At 40.9% G+C, this 26982-nt stretch overlaps 16 non-coding genes across 16 annotated transcripts; all 16 read right to left on the bottom strand.

Moving 5' to 3' along the window:
* Positions 1-1408: 1408 nt before the first annotated feature.
* Positions 1409-1572, bottom strand: LOC149772325 (U1 spliceosomal RNA). The gene has a single exon (XR_016417861.1). It is a non-coding gene; the product is annotated as a U1 spliceosomal RNA (small nuclear RNA).
* A 1465-nt stretch (positions 1573-3037) lies between these two features.
* LOC149772324 (U1 spliceosomal RNA) lies at positions 3038-3201 on the bottom strand. The gene has a single exon (XR_016417860.1). It is a non-coding gene; the product is annotated as a U1 spliceosomal RNA (small nuclear RNA).
* A 1465-nt stretch (positions 3202-4666) lies between these two features.
* On the bottom strand, positions 4667-4830 carry LOC149772323 (U1 spliceosomal RNA). Its single transcript, XR_016417858.1, has one exon. It is a non-coding gene; the product is annotated as a U1 spliceosomal RNA (small nuclear RNA).
* A 1471-nt stretch (positions 4831-6301) lies between these two features.
* On the bottom strand, positions 6302-6465 carry LOC149772322 (U1 spliceosomal RNA). The gene has a single exon (XR_016417857.1). It is a non-coding gene; the product is annotated as a U1 spliceosomal RNA (small nuclear RNA).
* Positions 6466-7930: 1465 nt separating this feature from the next.
* Positions 7931-8094, bottom strand: LOC149772321 (U1 spliceosomal RNA). The gene has a single exon (XR_016417856.1). It is a non-coding gene; the product is annotated as a U1 spliceosomal RNA (small nuclear RNA).
* A 1465-nt stretch (positions 8095-9559) lies between these two features.
* On the bottom strand, positions 9560-9723 carry LOC149772320 (U1 spliceosomal RNA). Its single transcript, XR_016417886.1, has one exon. It is a non-coding gene; the product is annotated as a U1 spliceosomal RNA (small nuclear RNA).
* A 1461-nt stretch (positions 9724-11184) lies between these two features.
* LOC149772319 (U1 spliceosomal RNA) lies at positions 11185-11348 on the bottom strand. The gene has a single exon (XR_016417855.1). It is a non-coding gene; the product is annotated as a U1 spliceosomal RNA (small nuclear RNA).
* A 1467-nt stretch (positions 11349-12815) lies between these two features.
* LOC149772318 (U1 spliceosomal RNA) lies at positions 12816-12979 on the bottom strand. Its single transcript, XR_016417854.1, has one exon. It is a non-coding gene; the product is annotated as a U1 spliceosomal RNA (small nuclear RNA).
* Positions 12980-14460: 1481 nt separating this feature from the next.
* Positions 14461-14624, bottom strand: LOC149772317 (U1 spliceosomal RNA). Its single transcript, XR_016417853.1, has one exon. It is a non-coding gene; the product is annotated as a U1 spliceosomal RNA (small nuclear RNA).
* Positions 14625-16087: 1463 nt separating this feature from the next.
* Positions 16088-16251, bottom strand: LOC149772316 (U1 spliceosomal RNA). Its single transcript, XR_016417934.1, has one exon. It is a non-coding gene; the product is annotated as a U1 spliceosomal RNA (small nuclear RNA).
* A 1465-nt stretch (positions 16252-17716) lies between these two features.
* LOC149772315 (U1 spliceosomal RNA) lies at positions 17717-17880 on the bottom strand. The gene has a single exon (XR_016417852.1). It is a non-coding gene; the product is annotated as a U1 spliceosomal RNA (small nuclear RNA).
* Positions 17881-19347: 1467 nt separating this feature from the next.
* LOC149772314 (U1 spliceosomal RNA) lies at positions 19348-19511 on the bottom strand. Its single transcript, XR_016417851.1, has one exon. It is a non-coding gene; the product is annotated as a U1 spliceosomal RNA (small nuclear RNA).
* A 1469-nt stretch (positions 19512-20980) lies between these two features.
* Positions 20981-21144, bottom strand: LOC149772313 (U1 spliceosomal RNA). Its single transcript, XR_016417920.1, has one exon. It is a non-coding gene; the product is annotated as a U1 spliceosomal RNA (small nuclear RNA).
* A 1458-nt stretch (positions 21145-22602) lies between these two features.
* LOC149772312 (U1 spliceosomal RNA) lies at positions 22603-22766 on the bottom strand. The gene has a single exon (XR_016417850.1). It is a non-coding gene; the product is annotated as a U1 spliceosomal RNA (small nuclear RNA).
* Positions 22767-24237: 1471 nt separating this feature from the next.
* LOC149772311 (U1 spliceosomal RNA) lies at positions 24238-24401 on the bottom strand. The gene has a single exon (XR_016417919.1). It is a non-coding gene; the product is annotated as a U1 spliceosomal RNA (small nuclear RNA).
* Positions 24402-25859: 1458 nt separating this feature from the next.
* LOC149772310 (U1 spliceosomal RNA) lies at positions 25860-26023 on the bottom strand. Its single transcript, XR_016417849.1, has one exon. It is a non-coding gene; the product is annotated as a U1 spliceosomal RNA (small nuclear RNA).
* Between the last annotated feature and the right edge of the window lie 959 nt (positions 26024-26982).

Raw genomic sequence — 26982 nt, 5'->3', positions numbered from 1 at the left:
AGTAGGAAGTGTGCCTCTAAGTAATGAAAATAAATTAAAACGATTCAGGGCCATGGTACTGCTGATGTCTTAGTATTCCGAATAACTTTATAGCTTATGTTTCAACATTACAAAAGTAACTGAAATGTCTTCAAATAGTCCTTTATTTGCAATTTCAGTTTCTTTTACGGTGGATATATGCTATATAGGTTTGCTCGGACGGCAGGGGATAGTTTCGTATATTGGCCCCTGGCAAATTTCTTAACTTGAGGCAACGGTGCGTATTTTTCAGCTATTATGGTTTTTTAATTAAATATATGGATACATTTTTCAATTCCGCGTTTCGGGCTTGTCTTGTTCTTGAAACTGATATCAGCCATTGACCTCCCATAGTTACTTCACAGCAAGTTGACAGTGAAATAGCAATAGTCGTCTAGCAAGAACTATGGTCAATCACATCCAGCTGTTTAGTACACAATGCTTTCCCGAACTGTTACGTAAGGAAAGGGATTGTGTTTGCACTGGCAAGATCGCTTGGTGTCATAAATGAAAAATGCAGGTATAAATTTGAGGTTGCAGTGCATCAACCTCTTTTGCTATGAACCACTGCAAATCGACTTGTCAGGTCAAAGGAATACTACTATTTGTTTCCTCTGTTTTATTAAATTTGAAATCTTTGTGCCACTGATTGGCCAGCTACGCTTCGCCGTACTCCGAGTCTAGAAGCTTTGGATTGTTGAAAGTGCTGCTGATACAGAAGTAACTGGTGATGCAGATGATCTCTACAATGAGACTTATGATGAAGCTGTCACTGCTTTTGATAAGGACAACAAGCTTGCTGTATTAACGAAGTTGTTCCTGTTATTTGAAGATATTGTTTCTCTCTCTCTCTCTCTCTCTCTCTACTGCAGAGAAGTTCTGTGAAAATAAAACTTGATTTTCGTCGAATCCAGTAAGCATGTTTCCATTTATTTCTCTTTCTTTCTTTCTTTCTCTCACAAATATGCTGGATCGCTGTTACTCAAAGATATTTCACACGTTCGTTGTGAGATGGCTCTTTGAAATTTGTTTGTTGTAGGGTTTAATGCCATTTTTCAGCACAAGATAGGCTATGCATGGCAGGCAATATAAATGGTGGAGGAAGAACCCGGGAGAAGAAAAATGAACGGAAAGAACTCCCGACCCATGATAACATACTGGCAAGCTTTCTCTGATAACCACATGGGCCAAATCCGAAACTCAAACACACGCAGACAGGTGAGATGGCCGCGATCCGTAATGGTGGGCTATTTAGACCACCCGGGGTACCCACCCCTTGAAAGAGCAGTGTAAGAAATAATAACATTATCGATTGGCACGTGCTAATCAGAGACATCCAGACTAATTTTGTCATAAGCTTGAGATTATTGGTTATTTTTAATTGAATTATCAGGGGTTAGCGCGAACGCAGACCCCCACACTAATAAATAACGACCCCGAGTCACCCACATTTGGGGTGATCGCAGGTTTCAGCCCAACCGAAGTGCAATGGAAAGGCCTCATCCTGGGGAAACCGCCTAGCTGATCACGGTACTCCCTGGTCCAGGTAAGTATGATTTCTTGACGTTTACTGACGTTTATCAACTGACATTTGTGTCTGGAGTAGGAAGTGTGCCTCTAAGTAATGAAAATAAATTAAAACGATTCAGGGCCATGGTACTGCTGATGTCTTAGTATTCCGAATAACTTTATAGCTTATGTTTCAACATTACAAAAGTAACTGAAATGTCTTCAAATAGTCCTTTATTTGCAATTTCAGTTTCTTTTACGGTGGATATATGCTATATAGGTTTGCTCGGACGGCAGGGGATAGTTTCGTATATTGGCCCCTGGCAAATTTCTTAACTTGAGGCAACGGTGCGTATTTTTCAGCTATTATGGTTTTTTAATTAAATATATGGATACATTTTTCAATTCCGCGTTTCGGGCTTGTCTTGTTCTTGAAACTGATATCAGCCATTGACCTCCCATAGTTACTTCACAGCAAGTTGACAGTGAAATAGCAATAGTCGTCTAGCAAGAACTATGGTCAATCACATCCAGCTGTTTAGTACACAATGCTTTCCCGAACTGTTACGTAAGGAAAGGGATTGTGTTTGCACTGGCAAGATCGCTTGGTGTCATAAATGAAAAATGCAGGTATAAATTTGAGGTTGCAGTGCATCAACCTCTTTTGCTATGAACCACTGCAAATCGACTTGTCAGGTCAAAGGAATACTACTATTTGTTTCCTCTGTTTTATTAAATTTGAAATCTTTGTGCCACTGATTGGCCAGCTACGCTTCGCCGTACTCCGAGTCTAGAAGCTTTGGATTGTTGAAAGTGCTGCTGATACAGAAGTAACTGGTGATGCAGATGATCTCTACAATGAGACTTATGATGAAGCTGTCACTGCTTTTGATAAGGACAACAAGCTTGCTGTATTAACGAAGTTGTTCCTGTTATTTGAAGATATTGTTTCTCTCTCTCTCTCTCTCTCTCTCTCTCTCTCTCTACTGCAGAGAAGTTCTGTGAAAATAAAACTTGATTTTCGTCGAATCCAGTAAGCATGTTTCCATTTATTTCTCTTTCTTTCTTTCTTTCTCTCACAAATATGCTGGATCGCTGTTACTCAAAGATATTTCACACGTTCGTTGTGAGATGGCTCTTTGAAATTTGTTTGTTGTAGGGTTTAATGCCATTTTTCAGCACAAGATAGGCTATGCATGGCAGGCAATATAAATGGTGGAGGAAGAACCCGGGAGAAGAAAAATGAACGGAAAGAACTCCCGACCCATGATAACATACTGGCAAGCTTTCTCTGATAACCACATGGGCCAAATCCGAAACTCAAACACACGCAGACAGGTGAGATGGCCGCGATCCGTAATGGTGGGCTATTTAGACCACCCGGGGTACCCACCCCTTGAAAGAGCAGTGTAAGAAATAATAACATTATCGATTGGCACGTGCTAATCAGAGACATCCAGACTAATTTTGTCATAAGCTTGAGATTATTGGTTATTTTTAATTGAATTATCAGGGGTTAGCGCGAACGCAGACCCCCACACTAATAAATAACGACCCCGAGTCACCCACATTTGGGGTGATCGCAGGTTTCAGCCCAACCGAAGTGCAATGGAAAGGCCTCATCCTGGGGAAACCGCCTAGCTGATCACGGTACTCCCTGGTCCAGGTAAGTATGATTTCTTGACGTTTACTGACGTTTATCAACTGACATTTGTGTCTGGAGTAGGAAGTGTGCCTCTAAGTAATGAAAATAAATTAAAACGATTCAGGGCCATGGTACTGATGATGTCTTAGTATTCCGAATAACTTTATAGCTTATGTTTCAACATTACAAAAGTAACTGAAATGTCTTCAAATAGTCCTTTATTTGCAATTTCAGTTTCTTTTACGGTGGATATATGCTATATAGGTTTGCTCGGACGGCAGGGGATAGTTTCGTATATTGGCCCCTGGCAAATTTCTTAACTTGAGGCAACGGTGCGTATTTTTCAGCTATTATGGTTTTTTAATTAAATATATGGATACATTTTTCAATTCCGCGTTTCGGGCTTGTCTTGTTCTTGAAACTGATATCAGCCATTGACCTCCCATAGTTACTTCACAGCAAGTTGACAGTGAAATAGCAATAGTCGTCTAGCAAGAACTATGGTCAATCACATCCAGCTGTTTAGTACACAATGCTTTCCCGAACTGTTACGTAAGGAAAGGGATTGTGTTTGCACTGGCAAGATCGCTTGGTGTCATAAATGAAAAATGCAGGTATAAATTTGAGGTTGCAGTGCATCAACCTCTTTTGCTATGAACCACTGCAAATCGACTTGTCAGGTCAAAGGAATACTACTATTTGTTTCCTCTGTTTTATTAAATTTGAAATCTTTGTGCCACTGATTGGCCAGCTACGCTTCGCCGTACTCCGAGTCTAGAAGCTTTGGATTGTTGAAAGTGCTGCTGATACAGAAGTAACTGGTGATGCAGATGATCTCTACAATGAGACTTATGATGAAGCTGTCACTGCTTTTGATAAGGACAACAAGCTTGCTGTATTAACGAAGTTGTTCCTGTTATTTGAAGATATTGTTTCTCTCTCTCTCTCTCTCTCTCTCTCTCTCTCTCTACTGCAGAGAAGTTCTGTGAAAATAAAACTTGATTTTCGTCGAATCCAGTAAGCATGTTTCCATTTATTTCTCTTTCTTTCTTTCTTTCTCTCACAAATATGCTGGATCGCTGTTACTCAAAGATATTTCACACGTTCGTTGTGAGATGGCTCTTTGAAAGTTGTTTGTTGTAGGGTTTAATGCCATTTTTCAGCACAAGATAGGCTATGCATGGCAGGCAATATAAATGGTGGAGGAAGAACCCGGGAGAAGAAAAATGAACGGAAAGAACTCCCGACCCATGATAACATACTGGCAAGCTTTCTCTGATAACCACATGGGCCAAATCCGAAACTCAAACACACGCAGACAGGTGAGATGGCCGCGATCCGTAATGGTGGGCTATTTAGACCACCCGGGGTACCCACCCCTTGAAAGAGCAGTGTAAGAAATAATAACATTATCGATTGGCACGTGCTAATCAGAGACATCCAGACTAATTTTGTCATAAGCTTGAGATTATTGGTTATTTTTAATTGAATTATCAGGGGTTAGCGCGAACGCAGACCCCCACACTAATAAATAACGACCCCGAGTCACCCACATTTGGGGTGATCGCAGGTTTCAGCCCAACCGAAGTGCAATGGAAAGGCCTCATCCTGGGGAAACCGCCTAGCTGATCACGGTACTCCCTGGTCCAGGTAAGTATGATTTCTTGACGTTTACTGACGTTTATCAACTGACATTTGTGTCTGGAGTAGGAAGTGTGCCTCTAAGTAATGAAAATAAATTAAAACGATTCAGGGCCATGGTACTGCTGATGTCTTAGTATTCCGAATAACTTTATAGCTTATGTTTCAACATTACAAAAGTAACTGAAATGTCTTCAAATAGTCCTTTATTTGCAATTTCAGTTTCTTTTACGGTGGATATATGCTATATAGGTTTGCTCGGACGGCAGGGGATAGTTTCGTATATTGGCCCCTGGCAAATTTCTTAACTTGAGGCAACGGTGCGTATTTTTCAGCTATTATGGTTTTTTAATTAAATATATGGATACATTTTTCAATTCCGCGTTTCGGGCTTGTCTTGTTCTTGAAACTGATATCAGCCATTGACCTCCCATAGTTACTTCACAGCAAGTTGACAGTGAAATAGCAATAGTCGTCTAGCAAGAACTATGGTCAATCACATCCAGCTGTTTAGTACACAATGCTTTCCCGAACTGTTACGTAAGGAAAGGGATTGTGTTTGCACTGGCAAGATCGCTTGGTGTCATAAATGAAAAATGCAGGTATAAATTTGAGGTTGCAGTGCATCAACCTCTTTTGCTATGAACCACTGCAAATCGACTTGTCAGGTCAAAGGAATACTACTATTTGTTTCCTCTGTTTTATTAAATTTGAAATCTTTGTGCCACTGATTGGCCAGCTACGCTTCGCCGTACTCCGAGTCTAGAAGCTTTGGATTGTTGAAAGTGCTGCTGATACAGAAGTAACTGGTGATGCAGATGATCTCTACAATGAGACTTATGATGAAGCTGTCACTGCTTTTGATAAGGACAACAAGCTTGCTGTATTAACGAAGTTGTTCCTGTTATTTGAAGATATTGTTTCTCTCTCTCTCTCTCTCTCTCTCTCTCTCTCTCTCTCTCTACTGCAGAGAAGTTCTGTGAAAATAAAACTTGATTTTCGTCGAATCCAGTAAGCATGTTTCCATTTATTTCTCTTTCTTTCTTTCTTTCTCTCACAAATATGCTGGATCGCTGTTACTCAAAGATATTTCACACGTTCGTTGTGAGATGGCTCTTTGAAATTTGTTTGTTGTAGGGTTTAATGCCATTTTTCAGCACAAGATAGGCTATGCATGGCAGGCAATATAAATGGTGGAGGAAGAACCCGGGAGAAGAAAAATGAACGGAAAGAACTCCCGACCCATGATAACATACTGGCAAGCTTTCTCTGATAACCACATGGGCCAAATCCGAAACTCAAACACACGCAGACAGGTGAGATGGCCGCGATCCGTAATGGTGGGCTATTTAGACCACCCGGGGTACCCACCCCTTGAAAGAGCAGTGTAAGAAATAATAACATTATCGATTGGCACGTGCTAATCAGAGACATCCAGACTAATTTTGTCCTAAGCTTGAGATTATTGGTTATTTTTAATTGAATTATCAGGGGTTAGCGCGAACGCAGACCCCCACACTAATAAATAACGACCCCGAGTCACCCACATTTGGGGTGATCGCAGGTTTCAGCCCAACCGAAGTGCAATGGAAAGGCCTCATCCTGGGGAAACCGCCTAGCTGATCACGGTACTCCCTGGTCCAGGTAAGTATGATTTCTTGACGTTTACTGACGTTTATCAACTGACATTTGTGTCTGGAGTAGGAAGTGTGCCTCTAAGTAATGAAAATAAATTAAAACGATTCAGGGCCATGGTACTGCTGATGTCTTAGTATTCCGAATAACTTTATAGCTTATGTTTCAACATTACAAAAGTAACTGAAATGTCTTCAAATAGTCCTTTATTTGCAATTTCAGTTTCTTTTACGGTGGATATATGCTATATAGGTTTGCTCGGACGGCAGGGGATAGTTTCGTATATTGGCCCCTGGCAAATTTCTTAACTTGAGGCAACGGTGCGTATTTTTCAGCTATTATGGTTTTTTAATTAAATATATGGATACATTTTTCAATTCCGCGTTTCGGGCTTGTCTTGTTCTTGAAACTGATATCAGCCATTGACCTCCCATAGTTACTTCACAGCAAGTTGACAGTGAAATAGCAATAGTCGTCTAGCAAGAACTATGGTCAATCACATCCAGCTGTTTAGTACACAATGCTTTCCCGAACTGTTACGTAAGGAAAGGGATTGTGTTTGCACTGGCAAGATCGCTTGGTGTCATAAATGAAAAATGCAGGTATAAATTTGAGGTTGCAGTGCATCAACCTCTTTTGCTATGAACCACTGCAAATCGACTTGTCAGGTCAAAGGAATACTACTATTTGTTTCCTCTGTTTTATTAAATTTGAAATCTTTGTGCCACTGATTGGCCAGCTACGCTTCGCCGTACTCCGAGTCTAGAAGCTTTGGATTGTTGAAAGTGCTGCTGATACAGAAGTAACTGGTGATGCAGATGATCTCTACAATGAGACTTATGATGAAGCTGTCACTGCTTTTGATAAGGACAACAAGCTTGCTGTATTAACGAAGTTGTTCCTGTTATTTGAAGATATTGTTTCTCTCTCTCTCTCTCTCTCTCTCTCTCTCTCTCTACTGCAGAGAAGTTCTGTGAAAATAAAACTTGATTTTCGTCGAATCCAGTAAGCATGTTTCCATTTATTTCTCTTTCTTTCTTTCTTTCTCTCACAAATATGCTGGATCGCTGTTACTCAAAGATATTTCACACGTTCGTTGTGAGATGGCTCTTTGAAAGTTGTTTGTTGTAGGGTTTAATGCCATTTTTCAGCACAAGATAGGCTATGCATGGCAGGCAATATAAATGGTGGAGGAAGAACCCGGGAGAAGAAAAATGAACGGAAAGAACTCCCGACCCATGATAACATACTGGCAAGCTTTCTCTGATAACCACATGGGCCAAATCCGAAACTCAAACACACGCAGACAGGTGAGATGGCCGCGATCCGTAATGGTGGGCTATTTAGACCACCCGGGGTACCCACCCCTTGAAAGAGCAGTGTAAGAAATAATAACATTATCGATTGGCACGGGCTAATCAGAGACATCCAGACTAATTTTGTCATAAGCTTGAGATTATTGGTTATTTTTAATTGAATTATCAGGGGTTAGCGCGAACGCAGACCCCCACACTAATAAATAACGACCCCGAGTCACCCACATTTGGGGTGATCGCAGGTTTCAGCCCAACCGAAGTGCAATGGAAAGGCCTCATCCTGGGGAAACCGCCTAGCTGATCACGGTACTCCCTGGTCCAGGTAAGTATGATTTCTTGACGTTTACTGACGTTTATCAACTGACATTTGTGTCTGGAGTAGGAAGTGTGCCTCTAAGTAATGAAAATAAATTAAAACGATTCAGGGCCATGGTACTGCTGATGTCTTAGTATTCCGAATAACTTTATAGCTTATGTTTCAACATTACAAAAGTAACTGAAATGTCTTCAAATAGTCCTTTATTTGCAATTTCAGTTTCTTTTACGGTGGATATATGCTATATAGGTTTGCTCGGACGGCAGGGGATAGTTTCGTATATTGGCCCCTGGCAAATTTCTTAACTTGAGGCAACGGTGCGTATTTTTCAGCTATTATGGTTTTTTAATTAAATATATGGATACATTTTTCAATTCCGCGTTTCGGGCTTGTCTTGTTCTTGAAACTGATATCAGCCATTGACCTCCCATAGTTACTTCACAGCAAGTTGACAGTGAAATAGCAATAGTCGTCTAGCAAGAACTATGGTCAATCACATCCAGCTGTTTAGTACACAATGCTTTCCCGAACTGTTACGTAGGGAAAGGGATTGTGTGTTTACTGGCAAGATCGCTTGGTGTCATAAATGAAAAATGCAGGTATAAATTTGAGGTTGCAGTGCATCAACCTCTTTTGCTATGAACCACTGCAAATCGACTTGTCAGGTCAAAGGAATACTACTATTTGTTTCCTCTGTTTTATCAAATTTGAAATCTTTGTGCCACTGATTGGCCAGCTACGCTTCGCCGTACTCCGAGTCTAGAAGCTTTGGATTGTTGAAAGTGCTGCTGATACAGAAGTAACTGGTGATGCAGATGATCTCTACAATGAGACTTATGATGAAGCTGTCACTGCTTTTGATAAGGACAACAAGCTTGCTGTATTAACGAAGTTGTTCCTGTTATTTGAAGATATTGTTTCTCTCTCTCTCTCTCTCTCTCTCTCTCTCTCTCTACTGCAGAGAAGTTCTGTGAAAATAAAACTTGATTTTCGTCGAATCCAGTAAGCATGTTTCCATTTATTTCTCTTTCTTTCTTTCTTTCTCTCACAAATATGCTGGATCGCTGTTACTCAAAGATATTTCACACGTTCGTTGTGAGATGGCTCTTTGAAAGTTGTTTGTTGTAGGGTTTAATGCCATTTTTCAGCACAAGATAGGCTATGCATGGCAGGCAATATAAATGGTGGAGGAAGAACCCGGGAGAAGAAAAATGAACGGAAAGAACTCCCGACCCATGATAACATACTGGCAAGCTTTCTCTGATAACCACATGGGCCAAATCCGAAACTCAAACACACGCAGACAGGTGAGATGGCCGCGATCCGTAATGGTGGGCTATTTAGACCACCCGGGGTACCCACCCTTTGAAAGAGCAGTGTAAGAAATAATAACATTATCGATTGGCACGTGCTAATCAGAGACATCCAGACTAATTTTGTCATAAGCTTGAGATTATTGGTTATTTTTAATTGAATTATCAGGGGTTAGCGCGAACGCAGACCCCCACACTAATAAATAACGACCCCGAGTCATCCACATTTGGGGTGATCGCAGGTTTCAGCCCAACCGAAGTGCAATGGAAAGGCCTCATCCTGGGGAAACCGCCTAGCTGATCACGGTACTCCCTGGTCCAGGTAAGTATGATTTCTTGACGTTTACTGACGTTTATCAACTGACATTTGTGTCTGGAGTAGGAAGTGTGCCTCTAAGTAATGAAAATAAATTAAAACGATTCAGGGCCATGGTACTGCTGATGTCTTAGTATTCCGAATAACTTTATAGCTTATGTTTCAACATTACAAAAGTAACTGAAATGTCTTCAAATAGTCCTTTATTTGCAATTTCAGTTTCTTTTACGGTGGATATATGCTATATAGGTTTGCTCGGACGGCAGGGGATAGTTTCGTATATTGGCCCCTGGCAAATTTCTTAACTTGAGGCAACGGTGCGTATTTTTCAGCTATTATGGTTTTTTAATTAAATATATGGATACATTTTTCAATTCCGCGTTTCGGGCTTGTCTTGTTCTTGAAACTGATATCAGCCATTGACCTCCCATAGTTACTTCACAGCAAGTTGACAGTGAAATAGCAATAGTCGTCTAGCAAGAACTATGGTCAATCACATCCAGCTGTTTAGTACACAATGCTTTCCCGAACTGTTACGTAGGGAAAGGGATTGTGTTTGCACTGGCAAGATCGCTTGGTGTCATAAATGAAAAATGCAGGTATAAATTTGAGGTTGCAGTGCATCAACCTCTTTTGCTATGAACCACTGCAAATCGACTTGTCAGGTCAAAGGAATACTACTATTTGTTTCCTCTGTTTTATTAAATTTGAAATCTTTGTGCCACTGATTGGCCAGCTACGCTTCGCCGTACTCCGAGTCTAGAAGCTTTGGATTGTTGAAAGTGCTGCTGATACAGAAGTAACTGGTGATGCAGATGATCTCTACAATGAGACTTATGATGAAGCTGTCACTGCTTTTGATAAGGACAACAAGCTTGCTGTATTAACGAAGTTGTTCCTGTTATTTGAAGATATTGTTTCTCTCTCTCTCTCTCTCTCTCTCTCTCTCTACTGCAGAGAAGTTCTGTGAAAATAAAACTTGATTTTCGTCGAATCCAGTAAGCATGTTTCCATTTATTTCTCTTTCTTTCTTTCTTTCTCTCACAAATATGCTGGATCGCTGTTACTCAAAGATATTTCACACGTTCGTTGTGAGATGGCTCTTTGAAAGTTGTTTGTTGTAGGGTTTAATGCCATTTTTCAGCACAAGATAGGCTATGCATGGCAGGCAATATAAATGGTGGAGGAAGAACCCGGGAGAAGAAAAATGAACGGAAAGAACTCCCGACCCATGATAACATACTGGCAAGCTTTCTCTGATAACCACATGGGCCAAATCCGAAACTCAAACACACGCAGACAGGTGAGATGGCCGCGATCCGTAATGGTGGGCTATTTAGACCACCCGGGGTACCCACCCCTTGAAAGAGCAGTGTAAGAAATAATAACATTATCGATTGGCACGTGCTAATCAGAGACATCCAGACTAATTTTGTCATAAGCTTGAGATTATTGGTTATTTTTAATTGAATTATCAGGGGTTAGCGCGAACGCAGACCCCCACACTAATAAATAACGACCCCGAGTCACCCACATTTGGGGTGATCGCAGGTTTCAGCCCAACCGAAGTGCAATGGAAAGGCCTCATCCTGGGGAAACCGCCTAGCTGATCACGGTACTCCCTGGTCCAGGTAAGTATGATTTCTTGACGTTTACTGACGTTTATCAACTGACATTTGTGTCTGGAGTAGGAAGTGTGCCTCTAAGTAATGAAAATAAATTAAAACGATTCAGGGCCATGGTACTGCTGATGTCTTAGTATTCCGAATAACTTTATAGCTTATGTTTCAACATTACAAAAGTAACTGAAATGTCTTCAAATAGTCCTTTATTTGCAATTTCAGTTTCTTTTACGGTGGATATATGCTATATAGGTTTGCTCGGACGGCAGGGGATAGTTTCGTATATTGGCCCCTGGCAAATTTCTTAACTTGAGGCAACGGTGCGTATTTTTCAGCTATTATGGTTTTTTAATTAAATATATGGATACATTTTTCAATTCCGCGTTTCGGGCTTGTCTTGTTCTTGAAACTGATATCAGCCATTGACCTCCCATAGTTACTTCACAGCAAGTTGACAGTGAAATAGCAATAGTCGTCTAGCAAGAACTATGGTCAATCACATCCAGCTGTTTAGTACACAATGCTTTCCCGAACTGTTACGTAGGGAAAGGGATTGTGTTTGCACTGGCAAGATCGCTTGGTGTCATAAATGAAAAATGCAGGTATAAATTTGAGGTTGCAGTGCATCAACCTCTTTTGCTATGAACCACTGCAAATCGACTTGTCAGGTCAAAGGAATACTACTATTTGTTTCCTCTGTTTTATTAAATTTGAAATCTTTGTGCCACTGATTGGCCAGCTACGCTTCGCCGTACTCCGAGTCTAGAAGCTTTGGATTGTTGAAAGTGCTGCTGATACAGAAGTAACTGGTGATGCAGATGATCTCTACAATGAGACTTATGATGAAGCTGTCACTGCTTTTGATAAGGACAACAAGCTTGCTGTATTAACGAAGTTGTTCCTGTTATTTGAAGATATTGTTTCTCTCTCTCTCTCTCTCTCTCTCTCTCTCTCTCTCTACTGCAGAGAAGTTCTGTGAAAATAAAACTTGATTTTCGTCGAATCCAGTAAGCATGTTTCCATTTATTTCTCTTTCTTTCTTTCTTTCTCTCACAAATATGCTGGATCGCTGTTACTCAAAGATATTTCACACGTTCGTTGTGAGATGGCTCTTTGAAAGTTGTTTGTTGTAGGGTTTAATGCCATTTTTCAGCACAAGATAGGCTATGCATGGCAGGCAATATAAATGGTGGAGGAAGAACCCGGGAGAAGAAAAATGAACGGAAAGAACTCCCGACCCATGATAACATACTGGCAAGCTTTCTCTGATAACCACATGGGCCAAATCCGAAACTCAAACACACGCAGACAGGTGAGATGGCCGCGATCCGTAATGGTGGGCTATTTAGACCACCCGGGGTACCCACCCCTTGAAAGAGCAGTGTAAGAAATAATAACATTATCGATTGGCACGTGCTAATCAGAGACATCCAGACTAATTTTGTCATAAGCTTGAGATTATTGGTTATTTTTAATTGAATTATCAGGGGTTAGCGCGAACGCAGACCCCCACACTAATAAATAACGACCCCGAGTCACCCACATTTGGGGTGATCGCAGGTTTCAGCCCAACCGAAGTGCAATGGAAAGGCCTCATCCTGGGGAAACCGCCTAGCTGATCACGGTACTCCCTGGTCCAGGTAAGTATGATTTCTTGACGTTTACTGACGTTTATCAACTGACATTTGTGTCTGGAGTAGGAAGTGTGCCTCTAAGTAATGAAAATAAATTAAAACGATTCAGGGCCATGGTACTGCTGATGTCTTAGTATTCCGAATAACTTTATAGCTTATGTTTCAACATTACAAAAGTAACTGAAATGTCTTCAAATAGTCCTTTATTTGCAATTTCAGTTTCTTTTACGGTGGATATATGCTATATAGGTTTGCTCGGACGGCAGGGGATAGTTTCGTATATTGGCCCCTGGCAAATTTCTTAACTTGAGGCAACGGTGCGTATTTTTCAGCTATTATGGTTTTTTAATTAAATATATGGATACATTTTTCAATTCCGCGTTTCGGGCTTGTCTTGTTCTTGAAACTGATATCAGCCATTGACCTCCCATAGTTACTTCACAGCAAGTTGACAGTGAAATAGCAATAGTCGTCTAGCAAGAACTATGGTCAATCACATCCAGCTGTTTAGTACACAATGCTTTCCCGAACTGTTACGTAGGGAAAGGGATTGTGTGTTTACTGGCAAGATCGCTTGGTGTCATAAATGAAAAATGCAGGTATAAATTTGAGGTTGCAGTGCATCAACCTCTTTTGCTATGAACCACTGCAAATCGACTTGTCAGGTCAAAGGAATACTACTATTTGTTTCCTCTGTTTTATTAAATTTGAAATCTTTGTGCCACTGATTGGCCAGCTACGCTTCGCCGTACTCCGAGTCTAGAAGCTTTGGATTGTTGAAAGTGCTGCTGATACAGAAGTAACTGGTGATGCAGATGATCTCTACAATGAGACTTATGATGAAGCTGTCACTGCTTTTGATAAGGACAACAAGCTTGCTGTATTAACGAAGTTGTTCCTGTTATTTGAAGATATTGTTTCTCTCTCTCTCTCTCTCTCTCTCTCTCTCTCTCTCTCTCTCTCTCTCTCTACTGCAGAGAAGTTCTGTGAAAATAAAACTTGATTTTCGTCGAATCCAGTAAGCATGTTTCCATTTATTTCTCTTTCTTTCTTTCTTTCTCTCACAAATATGCTGGATCGCTGTTACTCAAAGATATTTCACACGTTCGTTGTGAGATGGCTCTTTGAAAGTTGTTTGTTGTAGGGTTTAATGCCATTTTTCAGCACAAGATAGGCTATGCATGGCAGGCAATATAAATGGTGGAGGAAGAACCCGGGAGAAGAAAAATGAACGGAAAGAACTCCCGACCCATGATAACATACTGGCAAGCTTTCTCTGATAACCACATGGGCCAAATCCGAAACTCAAACACACGCAGACAGGTGAGATGGCCGCGATCCGTAATGGTGGGCTATTTAGACCACCCGGGGTACCCACCCCTTGAAAGAGCAGTGTAAGAAATAATAACATTATCGATTGGCACGTGCTAATCAGAGACATCCAGACTAATTTTGTCATAAGCTTGAGATTATTGGTTATTTTTAATTGAATTATCAGGGGTTAGCGCGAACGCAGACCCCCACACTAATAAATAACGACCCCGAGTCACCCACATTTGGGGTGATCGCAGGTTTCAGCCCAACCGAAGTGCAATGGAAAGGCCTCATCCTGGGGAAACCGCCTAGCTGATCACGGTACTCCCTGGTCCAGGTAAGTATGATTTCTTGACGTTTACTGACGTTTATCAACTGACATTTGTGTCTGGAGTAGGAAGTGTGCCTCTAAGTAATGAAAATAAATTAAAACGATTCAGGGCCATGGTACTGCTGATGTCTTAGTATTCCGAATAACTTTATAGCTTATGTTTCAACATTACAAAAGTAACTGAAATGTCTTCAAATAGTCCTTTATTTGCAATTTCAGTTTCTTTTACGGTGGATATATGCTATATAGGTTTGCTCGGACGGCAGGGGATAGTTTCGTATATTGGCCCCTGGCAAATTTCTTAACTTGAGGCAACGGTGCGTATTTTTCAGCTATTATGGTTTTTTAATTAAATATATGGATACATTTTTCAATTCCGCGTTTCGGGCTTGTCTTGTTCTTGAAACTGATATCAGCCATTGACCTCCCATAGTTACTTCACAGCAAGTTGACAGTGAAATAGCAATAGTCGTCTAGCAAGAACTATGGTCAATCACATCCAGCTGTTTAGTACACAATGCTTTCCCGAACTGTTACGTAGGGAAAGGGATTGTGTTTGCACTGGCAAGATCGCTTGGTGTCATAAATGAAAAATGCAGGTATAAATTTGAGGTTGCAGTGCATCAACCTCTTTTGCTATGAACCACTGCAAATCGACTTGTCAGGTCAAAGGAATACTACTATTTGTTTCCTCTGTTTTATTAAATTTGAAATCTTTGTGCCACTGATTGGCCAGCTACGCTTCGCCGTACTCCGAGTCTAGAAGCTTTGGATTGTTGAAAGTGCTGCTGATACAGAAGTAACTGGTGATGCAGATGATCTCTACAATGAGACTTATGATGAAGCTGTCACTGCTTTTGATAAGGACAACAAGCTTGCTGTATTAACGAAGTTGTTCCTGTTATTTGAAGATATTGTTTCTCTCTCTCTCTCTCTCTCTCTCTCTCTCTCTACTGCAGAGAAGTTCTGTGAAAATAAAACTTGATTTTCGTCGAATCCAGTAAGCATGTTTCCATTTATTTCTCTTTCTTTCTTTCTTTCTCTCACAAATATGCTGGATCGCTGTTACTCAAAGATATTTCACACGTTCGTTGTGAGATGGCTCTTTGAAAGTTGTTTGTTGTAGGGTTTAATGCCATTTTTCAGCACAAGATAGGCTATGCATGGCAGGCAATATAAATGGTGGAGGAAGAACCCGGGAGAAGAAAAATGAACGGAAAGAACTCCCGACCCATGATAACATACTGGCAAGCTTTCTCTGATAACCACATGGGCCAAATCCGAAACTCAAACACACGCAGACAGGTGAGATGGCCGCGATCCGTAATGGTGGGCTACTTAGACCACCCGGGGTACCCACCCCTTGAAAGAGCAGTGTAAGAAATAATAACATTATCGATTGGCACGTGCTAATCAGAGACATCCAGACTAATTTTGTCATAAGCTTGAGATTATTGGTTATTTTTAATTGAATTATCAGGGGTTAGCGCGAACGCAGACCCCCACACTAATAAATAACGACCCCGTGTCACCCACATTTGGGGTGATCGCAGGTTTCAGCCCAACCGAAGTGCAATGGAAAGGCCTCATCCTGGGGAAACCGCCTAGCTGATCACGGTACTCCCTGGTCCAGGTAAGTATGATTTCTTGACGTTTACTGACGTTTATCAACTGACATTTGTGTCTGGAGTAGGAAGTGTGCCTCTAAGTAATGAAAATAAATTAAAACGATTCAGGGCCATGGTACTGCTGATGTCTTAGTATTCCGAATAACTTTATAGCTTATGTTTCAACATTACAAAAGTAACTGAAATGTCTTCAAATAGTCCTTTATTTGCAATTTCAGTTTCTTTTACGGTGGATATATGCTATATAGGTTTGCTCGGACGGCAGGGGATAGTTTCGTATATTGGCCCCTGGCAAATTTCTTAACTTGAGGCAACGGTGCGTATTTTTCAGCTATTATGGTTTTTTAATTAAATATATGGATACATTTTTCAATTCCGCGTTTCGGGCTTGTCTTGTTCTTGAAACTGATATCAGCCATTGACCTCCCATAGTTACTTCACAGCAAGTTGACAGTGAAATAGCAATAGTCGTCTAGCAAGAACTATGGTCAATCACATCCAGCTGTTTAGTACACAATGCTTTCCCGAACTGTTGCGTAAGGAAAGGGATTGTGTTTGCACTGGCAAGATCGCTTGGTGTCATAAATGAAAAATGCAGGTATAAATTTGAGGTTGCAGTGCATCAACCTCTTTTGCTATGAACCACTGCAAATCGACTTGTCAGGTCAAAGGAATACTACTATTTGTTTCCTCTGTTTTTTTAAATTTGAAATCTTTGTGCCACTGATTGGCCAGCTACGCTTCGCCGTACTCCGAGTCTAGAAGCTTTGGATTGTTGAAAGTGCTGCTGATACAGAAGTAACTGGTGATGCAGATGATCTCTACAATGAGACTTATGATGAAGCTGTCACTGCTTTTGATAAGGACAACAAGCTTGCTGTATTAACGAAGTTGTTCCTGTTATTTGAAGATATTGTTTCTCTCTCTCTCTCTCTCTCTCTCTCTCTCTCTCTACTGCAGAGAAGTTCTGTGAAAATAAAACTTGATTTTCGTCGAATCCAGTAAGCATGTTTCCATTTATTTCTCTTTCTTTCTTTCTTTCTCTCACAAATATGCTGGATCGCTGTTACTCAAAGATATTTCACACGTTCGTTGTGAGATGGCTCTTTGAAAGTTGTTTGTTGTAGGGTTTAATGCCATTTTTCAGCACAAGATAGGCTATGCATGGCAGGCAATATAAATGGTGGAGGAAGAACCCGGGAGAAGAAAAATGAACGGAAAGAACTCCCGACCCATGATAACATACTGGCAAGCTTTCTCTGATAACCACATGGGCCAAATCCGAAACTCAAACACACGCAGACAGGTGAGATGGCCGCGATCCGTAATGGTGGGCTATTTAGACCACCCGGGGTACCCACCCCTTGAAAGAGCAGTGTAAGAAATAATAACATTATCGATTGGCACGTGCTAATCAGAGACATCCAGACTAATTTTGTCATAAGCTTGAGATTATTGGTTATTTTTAATTGAATTATCAGGGGTTAGCGCGAACGCAGACCCCCACACTAATAAATAACGACCCCGAGTCACCCACATTTGGGGTGATCGCAGGTTTCAGCCCAACCGAAGTGCAATGGAAAGGCCTCATCCTGGGGAAACCGCCTAGCTGATCACGGTACTCCCTGGTCCAGGTAAGTATGATTTCTTGACGTTTACTGACGTTTATCAACTGACATTTGTGTCTGGAGTAGGAAGTGTGCCTCTAAGTAATGAAAATAAATTAAAACGATTCAGGGCCATGGTACTGATGATGTCTTAGTATTCCGAATAACTTTATAGCTTATGTTTCAACATTACAAAAGTAACTGAAATGTCTTCAAATAGTCCTTTATTTGCAATTTCAGTTTCTTTTACGGTGGATATATGCTATATAGGTTTGCTCGGACGGCAGGGGATAGTTTCGTATATTGGCCCCTGGCAAATTTCTTAACTTGAGGCAACGGTGCGTATTTTTCAGCTATTATGGTTTTTTAATTAAATATATGGATACATTTTTCAATTCCGCGTTTCGGGCTTGTCTTGTTCTTGAAACTGATATCAGCCATTGACCTCCCATAGTTACTTCACAGCAAGTTGACAGTGAAATAGCAATAGTCGTCTAGCAAGAACTATGGTCAATCACATCCAGCTGTTTAGTACACAATGCTTTCCCGAACTGTTACGTAGGGAAAGGGATTGTGTTTGCACTGGCAAGATCGCTTGGTGTCATAAATGAAAAATGCAGGTATAAATTTGAGGTTGCAGTGCATCAACCTCTTTTGCTATGAACCACTGCAAATCGACTTGTCAGGTCAAAGGAATACTACTATTTGTTTCCTCTGTTTTATTAAATTTGAAATCTTTGTGCCACTGATTGGCCAGCTACGCTTCGCCGTACTCCGAGTCTAGAAGCTTTGGATTGTTGAAAGTGCTGCTGATACAGAAGTAACTGGTGATGCAGATGATCTCTACAATGAGACTTATGATGAAGCTGTCACTGCTTTTGATAAGGACAACAAGCTTGCTGTATTAACGAAGTTGTTCCTGTTATTTGAAGATATTGTTTCTCTCTCTCTCTCTCTCTCTCTCTCTCTCTCTCTCTACTGCAGAGAAGTTCTGTGAAAATAAAACTTGATTTTCGTCGAATCCAGTAAGCATGTTTCCATTTATTTCTCTTTCTTTCTTTCTTTCTCTCACAAATATGCTGGATCGCTGTTACTCAAAGATATTTCACACGTTCGTTGTGAGATGGCTCTTTGAAAGTTGTTTGTTGTAGGGTTTAATGCCATTTTTCAGCACAAGATAGGCTATGCATGGCAGGCAATATAAATGGTGGAGGAAGAACCCGGGAGAAGAAAAATGAACGGAAAGAACTCCCGACCCATGATAACATACTGGCAAGCTTTCTCTGATAACCACATGGGCCAAATCCGAAACTCAAACACACGCAGACAGGTGAGATGGCCGCGATCCGTAATGGTGGGCTATTTAGACCACCCGGGGTACCCACCCCTTGAAAGAGCAGTGTAAGAAATAATAACATTATCGATTGGCACGTGCTAATCAGAGACATCCAGACTAATTTTGTCATAAGCTTGAGATTATTGGTTATTTTTAATTGAATTATCAGGGGTTAGCGCGAACGCAGACCCCCACACTAATAAATAACGACCCCGAGTCACCCACATTTGGGGTGATCGCAGGTTTCAGCCCAACCGAAGTGCAATGGAAAGGCCTCATCCTGGGGAAACCGCCTAGCTGATCACGGTACTCCCTGGTCCAGGTAAGTATGATTTCTTGACGTTTACTGACGTTTATCAACTGACATTTGTGTCTGGAGTAGGAAGTGTGCCTCTAAGTAATGAAAATAAATTAAAACGATTCAGGGCCATGGTACTGCTGATGTCTTAGTATTCCGAATAACTTTATAGCTTATGTTTCAACATTACAAAAGTAACTGAAATGTCTTCAAATAGTCCTTTATTTGCAATTTCAGTTTCTTTTACGGTGGATATATGCTATATAGGTTTGCTCGGACGGCAGGGGATAGTTTCGTATATTGGCCCCTGGCAAATTTCTTAACTTGAGGCAACGGTGCGTATTTTTCAGCTATTATGGTTTTTTAATTAAATATATGGATACATTTTTCAATTCCGCGTTTCGGGCTTGTCTTGTTCTTGAAACTGATATCAGCCATTGACCTCCCATAGTTACTTCACAGCAAGTTGACAGTGAAATAGCAATAGTCGTCTAGCAAGAACTATGGTCAATCACATCCAGCTGTTTAGTACACAATGCTTTCCCGAACTGTTACGTAGGGAAAGGGATTGTGTTTGCACTGGCAAGATCGCTTGGTGTCATAAATGAAAAATGCAGGTATAAATTTGAGGTTGCAGTGCATCAACCTCTTTTGCTATGAACCACTGCAAATCGACTTGTCAGGTCAAAGGAATACTACTATTTGTTTCCTCTGTTTTATTAAATTTGAAATCTTTGTGCCACTGATTGGCCAGCTACGCTTCGCCGTACTCCGAGTCTAGAAGCTTTGGATTGTTGAAAGTGCTGCTGATACAGAAGTAACTGGTGATGCAGATGATCTCTACAATGAGACTTATGATGAAGCTGTCACTGCTTTTGATAAGGACAACAAGCTTGCTGTATTAACGAAGTTGTTCCTGTTATTTGAAGATATTGTTTCTCTCTCTCTCTCTCTCTCTCTCTCTCTCTCTCTCTCTACTGCAGAGAAGTTCTGTGAAAATAAAACTTGATTTTCGTCGAATCCAGTAAGCATGTTTCCATTTATTTCTCTTTCTTTCTTTCTTTCTCTCACAAATATGCTGGATCGCTGTTACTCAAAGATATTTCACACGTTCGTTGTGAGATGGCTCTTTGAAATTTGTTTGTTGTAGGGTTTAATGCCATTTTTCAGCACAAGATAGGCTATGCATGGCAGGCAATATAAATGGTGGAGGAAGAACCCGGGAGAAGAAAAATGAACGGAAAGAACTCCCGACCCATGATAACATACTGGCAAGCTTTCTCTGATAACCACATGGGCCAAATCCGAAACTCAAACACACGCAGACAGGTGAGATGGCCGCGATCCGTAATGGTGGGCTATTTAGACCACCCGGGGTACCCACCCCTTGAAAGAGCAGTGTAAGAAATAATAACATTATCGATTGGCACGTGCTAATCAGAGACATCCAGACTAATTTTGTCATAAGCTTGAGATTATTGGTTATTTTTAATTGAATTATCAGGGGTTAGCGCGAACGCAGACCCCCACACTAATATATAACGACCCCGAGTCACCCACATTTGGGGTGATCGCAGGTTTCAGCCCAACCGAAGTGCAATGGAAAGGCCTCATCCTGGGGAAACCGCCTAGCTGATCACGGTACTCCCTGGTCCAGGTAAGTATGATTTCTTGACGTTTACTGACGTTTATCAACTGACATTTGTGTCTGGAGTAGGAAGTGTGCCTCTAAGTAATGAAAATAAATTAAAACGATTCAGGGCCATGGTACTGCTGATGTCTTAGTATTCCGAATAACTTTATAGCTTATGTTTCAACATTACAAAAGTAACTGAAATGTCTTCAAATAGTCCTTTATTTGCAATTTCAGTTTCTTTTACGGTGGATATATGCTATATAGGTTTGCTCGGACGGCAGGGGATAGTTTCGTATATTGGCCCCTGGCAAATTTCTTAACTTGAGGCAACGGTGCGTATTTTTCAGCTATTATGGTTTTTTAATTAAATATATGGATACATTTTTCAATTCCGCGTTTCGGGCTTGTCTTGTTCTTGAAACTGATATCAGCCATTGACCTTCCATAGTTACTTCACAGCAAGTTGACAGTGAAATAGCAATAGTCGTCTAGCAAGAACTATGGTCAATCACATCCAGCTGTTTAGTACACAATGCTTTCCCGAACTGTTACGTAAGGAAAGGGATTGTGTTTGCACTGGCAAGATCGCTTGGTGTCATAAATGAAAAATGCAGGTATAAATTTGAGGTTGCAGTGCATCAACCTCTTTTGCTATGAACCACTGCAAATCGACTTGTCAGGTCAAAGGAATACTACTTTTTGTTTCCTCTGTTTTATTAAATTTGAAATCTTTGTGCCACTGATTGGCCAGCTACGCTTCGCCGTACTCCGAGTCTAGAAGCTTTGGATTGTTGAAAGCGCTGCTGATACAGAAGTAACTGGTGATGCAGATGATCTCTACAATGAGACTTATGATGAAGCTTCACTGCTTTTGATAAGGACAACAAGCTTGCTGTATTAACGAAGTTGTTCCTGTTATTTGAAGATATTGTTTCTCTCTCTCTCTCTCTCTCTCTCTCTCTACTGCAGAGAAGTTCTGTGAAAATAAAACTTGATTTTCGTCGAATCCAGTAAGCATGTTTCCATTTATTTCTCTTTCTTTCTTTCTTTCTCTCACAAATATGCTGGATCGCTGTTACTCAAAGATATTTCACACGTTCGTTGTGAGATGGCTCTTTGAAAGTTGTTTGTTGTAGGGTTTAATGCCATTTTTCAGCACAAGATAGGCTATGCATGGCAGGCAATATAAATGGTGGAGGAAGAACCCGGGAGAAGAAAAATGAACGGAAAGAACTCCCGACCCATGATAACATACTGGCAAGCTTTCTCTGATAACCACATGGGCCAAATCCGAAACTCAAACACACGCAGACAGGTGAGATGGCCGCGATCCGTAATGGTGGGCTATTTAGACCACCCGGGGTACCCACCCCTTGAAAGAGCAGTGTAAGAAATAATAACATTATCGATTGGCACGTGCTAATCAGAGACATCCAGACTAATTTTGTCCTAAGCTTGAGATTATTGGTTATTTTTAATTGAATTATCAGGGGTTAGCGCGAACGCAGACCCCCACACTAATAAATAACGACCCCGAGTCACCCACATTTGGGGTGATCGCAGGTTTCAGCCCAACCGAAGTGCAATGGAAAGGCCTCATCCTGGGGAAACCGCCTAGCTGATCACGGTACTCCCTGGTCCAGGTAAGTATGATTTCTTGACGTTTACTGACGTTTATCAACTGACATTTGTGTCTGGAGTAGGAAGTGTGCCTCTAAGTAATGAAAATAAATTAAAACGATTCAGGGCCATGGTACTGCTGATGTCTTAGTATTCCGAATAACTTTATAGCTTATGTTTCAACATTACAAAAGTAACTGAAATGTCTTCAAATAGTCCTTTATTTGCAATTTCAGTTTCTTTTACGGTGGATATATGCTATATAGGTTTGCTCGGACGGCAGGGGATAGTTTCGTATATTGGCCCCTGGCAAATTTCTTAACTTGAGGCAACGGTGCGTATTTTTCAGCTATTATGGTTTTTTAATTAAATATATGGATACATTTTTCAATTCCGCGTTTCGGGCTTGTCTTGTTCTTGAAACTGATATCAGCCATTGACCTCCCATAGTTACTTCACAGCAAGTTGACAGTGAAATAGCAATAGTCGTCTAGCAAGAACTATGGTCAATCACATCCAGCTGTTTAGTACACAATGCTTTCCCGAACTGTTACGTAGGGAAAGGGATTGTGTTTGCACTGGCAAGATCGCTTGGTGTCATAAATGAAAAATGCAGGTATAAATTTGAGGTTGCAGTGCATCAACCTCTTTTGCTATGAACCACTGCAAATCGACTTGTCAGGTCAAAGGAATACTACTATTTGTTTCCTCTGTTTTATTAAATTTGAAATCTTTGTGCCACTGATTGGCCAGCTACGCTTCGCCGTACTCCGAGTCTAGAAGCTTTGGATTGTTGAAAGTGCTGCTGATACAGAAGTAACTGGTGATGCAGATGATCTCTACAATGAGACTTATGATGAAGCTGTCACTGCTTTTGATAAGGACAACAAGCTTGCTGTATTAACGAAGTTGTTCCTGTTATTTGAAGATATTGTTTCTCTCTCTCTCTCTCTCTCTCTCTCTCTCTCTCTCTCTCTACTGCAGAGAAGTTCTGTGAAAATAAAACTTGATTTTCGTCGAATCCAGTAAGCATGTTTCCATTTATTTCTCTTTCTTTCTTTCTTTCTCTCACAAATATGCTGGATCGCTGTTACTCAAAGATATTTCACACGTTCGTTGTGAGATGGCTCTTTGAAATTTGTTTGTTGTAGGGTTTAATGCCATTTTTCAGCACAAGATAGGCTATGCATGGCAGGCAATATAAATGGTGGAGGAAGAACCCGGGAGAAGAAAAATGAACGGAAAGAACTCCCGACCCATGATAACATACTGGCAAGCTTTCTCTGATAACCACATGGGCCAAATCCGAAACTCAAACACACGCAGACAGGTGAGATGGCCGCGATCCGTAATGGTGGGCTATTTAGACCACCCGGGGTACCCACCCCTTGAAAGAGCAGTGTAAGAAATAATAACATTATCGATTGGCACGTGCTAATCAGAGACATCCAGACTAATTTTGTCATAAGCTTGAGATTATTGGTTATTTTTAATTGAATTATCAGGGGTTAGCGCGAACGCAGACCCCCACACTAATATATAACGACCCCGAGTCACCCACATTTGGGGTGATCGCAGGTTTCAGCCCAACCGAAGTGCAATGGAAAGGCCTCATCCTGGGGAAACCGCCTAGCTGATCACGGTACTCCCTGGTCCAGGTAAGTATGATTTCTTGACGTTTACTGACGTTTATCAACTGACATTTGTGTCTGGAGTAGGAAGTGTGCCTCTAAGTAATGAAAATAAATTAAAACGATTCAGGGCCATGGTACTGCTGATGTCTTAGTATTCCGAATAACTTTATAGCTTATGTTTCAACATTACAAAAGTAACTGAAATGTCTTCAAATAGTCCTTTATTTGCAATTTCAGTTTCTTTTACGGTGGATATATGCTATATAGGTTTGCTCGGACGGCAGGGGATAGTTTCGTATATTGGCCAATGGCAAATTTCTTAACTTGAGGCAACGGTGCGTATTTTTCAGCTATTATGGTTTTTTAATTAAATATATGGATACATTTTTCAATTCCGCGTTTCGGGCTTGTCTTGTTCTTGAAACTGATATCAGCCATTGACCTTCCATAGTTACTTCACAGCAAGTTGACAGTGAAATAGCAATAGTCGTCTAGCAAGAACTATGGTCAATCACATCCAGCTGTTTAGTACACAATGCTTTCCCGAACTGTTACGTAAGGAAAGGGATTGTGTTTGCACTGGCAAGATCGCTTGGTGTCATAAATGAAAAATGCAGGTATAAATTTGAGGTTGCAGTGCATCAACCTCTTTTGCTATGAACCACTGCAAATCGACTTGTCAGGTCAAAGGAATACTACTTTTTGTTTCCTCTGTTTTATTAAATTTGAAATCTTTGTGCCACTGATTGGCCAGCTACGCTTCGCCGTACTCCGAGTCTAGAAGCTTTGGATTGTTGAAAGCGCTGCTGATACAGAAGTAACTGGTGATGCAGATGATCTCTACAATGAGACTTATGATGAAGCTTCACTGCTTTTGATAAGGACAACAAGCTTGCTGTATTAACGAAGTTGTTCCTGTTATTTGAAGATATTGTTTCTCTCTCTCTCTCTCTCTCTCTCTCTCTACTGCAGAGAAGTTCTGTGAAAATAAAACTTGATTTTCGTCGAATCCAGTAAGCATGTTTCCATTTATTTCTCTTTCTTTCTTTCTTTCTCTCACAAATATGCTGGATCGCTGTTACTCAAAGATATTTCACACGTTCGTTGTGAGATGGCTCTTTGAAAGTTGTTTGTTGTAGGGTTTAATGCCATTTTTCAGCACAAGATAGGCTATGCATGGCAGGCAATATAAATGGTGGAGGAAGAACCCGGGAGAAGAAAAATGAACGGAAAGAACTCCCGACCCATGATAACATACTGGCAAGCTTTCTCTGATAACCACATGGGCCAAATCCGAAACTCAAACACACGCAGACAGGTGAGATGGCCGCGATCCGTAATGGTGGGCTATTTAGACCACCCGGGGTACCCACCCCTTGAAAGAGCAGTGTAAGAAATAATAACATTATCGATTGGCACGTGCTAATCAGAGACATCCAGACTAATTTTGTCCTAAGCTTGAGATTATTGGTTATTTTTAATTGAATTATCAGGGGTTAGCGCGAACGCAGACCCCCACACTAATAAATAACGACCCCGAGTCACCCACATTTGGGGTGATCGCAGGTTTCAGCCCAACCGAAGTGCAATGGAAAGGCCTCATCCTGGGGAAACCGCCTAGCTGATCACGGTACTCCCTGGTCCAGGTAAGTATGATTTCTTGACGTTTACTGACGTTTATCAACTGACATTTGTGTCTGGAGTAGGAAGTGTGCCTCTAAGTAATGAAAATAAATTAAAACGATTCAGGGCCATGGTACTGCTGATGTCTTAGTATTCCGAATAACTTTATAGCTTATGTTTCAACATTACAAAAGTAACTGAAATGTCTTCAAATAGTCCTTTATTTGCAATTTCAGTTTCTTTTACGGTGGATATATGCTATATAGGTTTGCTCGGACGGCAGGGGATAGTTTCGTATATTGGCCCCTGGCAAATTTCTTAACTTGAGGCAACGGTGCGTATTTTTCAGCTATTATGGTTTTTTAATTAAATATATGGATACATTTTTCAATTCCGCGTTTCGGGCTTGTCTTGTTCTTGAAACTGATATCAGCCATTGACCTCCCATAGTTACTTCACAGCAAGTTGACAGTGAAATAGCAATAGTCGTCTAGCAAGAACTATGGTCAATCACATCCAGCTGTTTAGTACACAATGCTTTCCCGAACTGTTACGTAAGGAAAGGGATTGTGTTTGCACTGGCAAGATCGCTTGGTGTCATAAATGAAAAATGCAGGTATAAATTTGAGGTTGCAGTGCATCAACCTCTTTTGCTATGAACCACTGCAAATCGACTTGTCAGGTCAAAGGAATACTACTTTTTGTTTCCTCTGTTTTATTAAATTTGAAATCTTTGTGCCACTGATTGGCCAGCTACGCTTCGCCGTACTCCGAGTCTAGAAGCTTTGGATTGTTGAAAGCGCTGCTGATACAGAAGTAACTGGTGATGCAGATGATCTCTACAATGAGACTTATGATGAAGCTTCACTGCTTTTGATAAGGACAACAAGCTTGCTGTATTAACGAAGTTGTTCCTGTTATTTGAAGATATTGTTTCTCTCTCTCTCTCTCTCTCTCTCTCTACTGCAGAGAAGTTCTGTGAAAATAAAA

This window comes from Sinohyriopsis cumingii, unplaced genomic scaffold (genome assembly GCF_028554795.1).
Source record: "Sinohyriopsis cumingii isolate HCF-2022 unplaced genomic scaffold, ASM2855479v2 utg001517l, whole genome shotgun sequence".
Classification (NCBI taxonomy): domain Eukaryota; kingdom Metazoa; phylum Mollusca; class Bivalvia; order Unionida; family Unionidae; genus Sinohyriopsis; species Sinohyriopsis cumingii.
This window is presented reverse-complemented; position numbering and strand designations above follow the sequence as displayed.